The 5,146-nt window shown below is 31.3% G+C and overlaps 1 long non-coding RNA gene across 2 annotated transcripts in view; it reads left to right on the forward strand.

Moving 5' to 3' along the window:
* The window catches only part of LOC113434710 (uncharacterized), a 64,829-nt gene that overhangs the window by 2,772 nt on the left and 56,911 nt on the right, over positions 1 to 5,146 (forward strand). The window contains exon 2 of one of the 2 annotated variants that reach the window (XR_015744115.1): positions 2,914 to 4,162. The exons of the other annotated variant lie outside the window; for it this stretch is intronic. This is a non-coding gene — a long non-coding RNA (uncharacterized LOC113434710). Of the gene's footprint in view, positions 1 to 2,913; positions 4,163 to 5,146 lie in introns of those variants that run through there. 2 annotated transcript variants of the gene reach the window in all.

The following is a 5,146-nucleotide window of genomic DNA, read 5'->3' on the forward strand; positions in this document are numbered from 1 at the left end:
ATAAGAATATATTTGCTACATAATACAAACATTTGTTGAACTAATCACTTTCACAATGGCAGGTGACTTCAGCTCAGCCTCTTGCTAATGCATAAGTGTTTCTTTGAAATGTGTGTTTTAGCGTTCCCCTAATCCCCATCTGTGTTCAGTACCATCATGAGAAGCATGTCCATTTAGATCATACTTTAAAAAAAAAAAACATCATCAAATGGGCATAAACTATGTATGAGATCATCTCCCATAGTTCAGACTTAAAATATTAAATTTTCTTATTAGCCACAGTAATTTAGCAAGCTTATACCCTCCCTAATAAACAAACGGCAGCTGAGACCCCAGTTCATCCAAGCTGTTCTGTAAATTTTTTCCTTATTAAGTCTTACAATATAACCTTTGAGGCACGTATATTTTGGTTGTGTACAAGAGAGAAAAAAGCAAGCTTCTTATTGTCCTCTAGGAGCCCTGGCCTTTCATGCTTCTCTCTTTCTCTACAAACTAACTTCATTTTATTTTCACAAAAATATTTTGAGTTTTGGTCCAATTTAGTTTGAGGGTAGTTTGAAAACTTTAGTAAAATGGATTGTATTTTCCAAGAAATTATTTTAGAGCGAAATTAATGTATTAATTATTGTATTACTGTTGAAATTAGTGTATTACTGTTATTAGATAAACAAGCATTAAATATAATTTATTGACACGTGAAGCGGTAAATGGGAGGAAGTTAGGGATGTCTGAACTAAACAGTGTGAGCTGATCAAAATTAGCTAATGTAATTAAGTTTATTAATCAATTTTCTTTTGTAAGGCAACTGGCCACATGGGAATAAAACCAGATAACCAGATAGTATCAAGACTTTTTTTTGTAAAACTGAATTGCCCATGTTTATATATATATCCATATCAGGATTGAGAAAAATAGAATTAATCCCATTAGCCAATCATTGGCAGGTTTAGCATCTTCTGGAATTCTTATGAAATAATAGATAGAATCTAATAAGATTTTGCAAGATAGTTTTGTTTCTGGCTAAGAAAGTGTATTCAGAATAGTTATCCTTTAATAAATAATTGTTAACAAACTTATCCTTGTTAACACAGTCTAGGGCAAGAAAACCAGTTTTTGAAACATGGTGATGGACAAAAACACCCACATGAAACTGAAGCGCTTGCACAAAGCATTCCTTTAGGATTTCCTTATAGTCATAAGCATTTTTCATTAGCATCTATTACTGTTATGGCAACTATTTTTCCTACACTGGAAATGCCATAGATTGCAACTTTTTCATGTCATTGTGATTTAACTTCATTTTACATATCTCTGTTTATATATCTATCCTTATAAGGATAGCACTTCATACAACTAATGAAAAGGATTCCATCCCATAAAAACTTGTATTATTACAGGATAGATATTGTTTTGTATTTCACAAACTTTTTGAATTTATTTTCCTTAAAGAGTAAATTAAGTTAATATTTCAGCAACTTTTTCTTATATATGTACCATCCTAATAAGTGGACCATTTTTCAATATAGAATGCTCTGTACACTTTTATGTACTATTGTGCTTTTTTGTATTAATATCCCATCACATATTTTTATACTACACTTTAATTGTCCAGTCTAATGTCAAGTGAGTATTTAAACAGAAAGGTGACATACTTCTTTCCCTTTCAAAATCCATCAAAAATCCATCAACTAAAACATAGTTAACAGTGGGAAGAATAAATCATTATACATTACAATAACAGGTCTACTCATCATATCCTAAACCAGAAGGTTTAAAATAAATCATAAAATGTAGACCTGTTACTGTATCATACACTGAATTAATATATAATTACATATATTCAAAATTTACCACAGGCTTACATAGATCAAGATTGTATATCTGAAAAGGTATATTTAATTACTACTTGTACAAAATTGATTGCGTAAACAGTAGAAATATGAGCCAAAAAGGCGATTTCTGGTTTGAGACTCTTCGCGGACAGACCGAAACTGCAATCGTGCGTGGTTTCGATCCGTGCTTGCCACTGGAGCACCCCAACCCGGCTGGCTTTGGGGCTAAGCCCCCACTTAGAGGTGGTGAAGAGTGGGGAGACTGCCAGCAGGGTTGAGGAGAGCCACATCTCTCCTCAGCTGGCCATTACTCCCTTTCCCGAAGGCGGTTGCAGCAGTGGTCAGAAATGGCCACCTCAAAGAAGAACTCAATCGGAAAAGAATGTGCAGGAGGAAGATAAGGAAAGTTTTGATTGACCGGGTTAAACTGCAAAAGCAACAACTAAGGTACCCTGGAATTTAAACTAAAAAAAAAGTAACATTGTTCCCAAAGATGATTTTGAAGCAGCGAAGGAGAGAGAAAAGGGAAAGGATTTGGGTTTTTTTCTTCTCTCCCTTTCCCTATACTGACAGCTAAGAGATCTAAATAAGAATTTGGAAAAAAAATCCACTTTGACATCAATAGGCATTTAAGCTGAAAATAAAATGTCAAAGGGATAATAAAGATTTCTGGATACTTAAAACCCTTTAAAAGCAGGAAAGGAGAGAAAAAGAATAAAAGGGCAGGATCTGGAAAAAAGGGAGGCTGCCTGAAATTAAAAGGAATTTACAGTAAAACCCCAACAAGACTTCTAAAAGATACATTTTAACTGAAACTTGGCTACAAAGTAGTAGAACCCCAGGAAGAGAAAGTGGAAAAAAGAAGCAAGAAGAAACAGCTTGGGAGTATTTGGATTATTTGGTGATCTCTGGATTTTTGGTTATTGTATTTGAATGACTAAAATCAATTGGGTGGTTGTTTAAAAGTGTTTTAAAATGGCACTACTTTTAGATGAACTGAAAATGGAACTTAAAAAACACAAAGAAGATGCACAAGAAGGGGGAGGTTCTTTTGGCTTCAATTCTTGATTTCAATTCTTAGAAATTGAGATTTCGAACTATGAGAAACAACAATAAATGCCTGCAGAACAAGAAGACTGGGACAAAGAAGAAGCCATCTTTAATGGACAAAGAGGAAGCCATCTTTAATGAACAACTAATTTTATGTGGGGGGAAAAAGGAAAAGGGGGAAAGAGAATGAAAAGTTTAAGATTTGAAAAAACAACCAAGAAAAGGAATAATAACTTGAAAAATAAGTATAATATTAGAAAGTAACAGAAGAGAGGAATACAGAAGAGAGAATTAGAACTAGAGAGACAAGGGGGTAAAAGGGGGAGGGAGAAGAAAAGAGGGAAGAAGGAAAGGAAAAGAAGTTATAAAGGACAGAAACAAGATATGGAGAAACAGGGCCTATTTAGAGATAATGGGTGAAAATTTAATTGTAAAAGGGATTCTGCAAAGGTACATAAGATAGTATTGTTATATTAGAAATAGAAATTTTGGAAAATATGAAACAATGTATGATTAAAATGATGGATAAAATAGTTATTGTAATCTAGTGAAATGTTTGTTAATAAATGAAATAAAATGAATGAGAGAATTAGGAAAGGATGGGAACATTTTAATTATTTAATGTTTTATAAAATATAAGGGAAGAGAAATAAGGGGAAAAAAATAATTACGGAAAGCTTTTAAGTGTTCCCAAGGAAGTATGATATTTAATTGAAAAGTAATGTTAAAGATGTTAAGACTTTAATTAATATTAATGATAGAATTGAATTGGAATGGAATGAGTGTTTTAATTACATATATTTATAATCACTTTTTAAGAATATAGAGTGTATTTTAAGAATGTACCAAGCAGAATTTGATTGGAAGTTATGTATTATATTGAATGTTATAACCTCAAGGGTATATATTGAAGCTTAAATAAGAGTTGAATGGATAAAATTAAAAGATATAAAGGTGTCATAATCCAATTAGTAACTACAGGAGAAAAATTGTTTAATGAGAAAAGAAAATATGAAATTGAAACAGGACAGATAAAAGTATAAATATAATGATTTGAATTGATATGAGATAATTAAAATAAAATTGAGAAAATTAAGACAGGAGAAAAACTATGTAGAAAATGTAAAACAGTAATAAGATATGGAATAGAACATAAAAGTGAGTATGAAATTGAGTTTTTGTCTGTATGAAGAAGTGTAACCCGGGACCATGCTATTTTCAGAAAAAGATGTTTTATTTGTATTATGGTTTTTTTTTTTTTTGTAAAAACCCAAATAATTTTTTTTTAAAAAAAGAAATATGAGCCAAAATAATACATGATGTGCTTAATGCTTTATGTAGTGGGTTCTTCTTAGTAAATATTCATCAGTTATTTGTGCTACATTCCAAAGCAATTTGGTTATAATCCACTGGCTAGCATGATAGGCTGACTGAACAGTAGTGTTGGCAAATATTTTTATGTTACTCTTCGTTTAATCAATTGGGACAAATGGGAGAACAGTGTCTACCATACTATGCAAATTTGAATATGATATACACGCTATAATCAGAAAAGAACATAATTCTTCTTTAGGGTAAAATAATATGTCTCTGGTTGCTGTGGAACAAACTTTTTGGGGCACCAGCAGAAAATTGATTTCTTCTTTAGGATCTAGTCAGTTAAATCTAAAATTTAATAACTTAGCAAATCAACATATGTGGAATAAAAAGAAAAGAAATCTGATTTACAAGATTTTTGCAAAAGCATACGTACAGTTTATGTTATAATTTTTCAGCCAAAAATTGGTATGAGTAATGAAGGATTCTCAGTCTCCAGATCATTACTTTGATTTAAAAAATGTAATTGCTAAATGGTGTTATTTTAAGATTATTTTTTAGATTCATCTATAAGCTTAAACGTTAGTAGCTTGTTTTATCTGTTTGTTAAAGATATTAATTCTTATTCTGTAAATGCTTGGGACAATTACCAAAAATGATTACTATTATTAACTTTCTGTAAACACAATCTCTAAATCAAGAATATTTGCCAAATAAAACAAAAATAAGGAATACTGTGTAAGTACTATTAATTGATGACAATATATTGTAGGTGTATTTTTTGTAAAAACAGCCAAAGGCAGCATTCTGAATAAACCCAAGCTAGTTAGGTCAGAGGTATTTAAGAGAAATGAAAGCATGTATGTCTCTCGTTACAGTCTTCTAATTCCATACTATTACAACTTTAAGAGCGTCTCGGCATTAACACAAAATATGATTCAGGACTG

This window comes from Pseudonaja textilis, chromosome 6, assembly GCF_049901715.1.
Source record: "Pseudonaja textilis isolate UNSWEBS1 chromosome 6, rPseTex1.2, whole genome shotgun sequence".
Classification (NCBI taxonomy): Eukaryota; Metazoa; Chordata; class Lepidosauria; order Squamata; family Elapidae; genus Pseudonaja; species Pseudonaja textilis.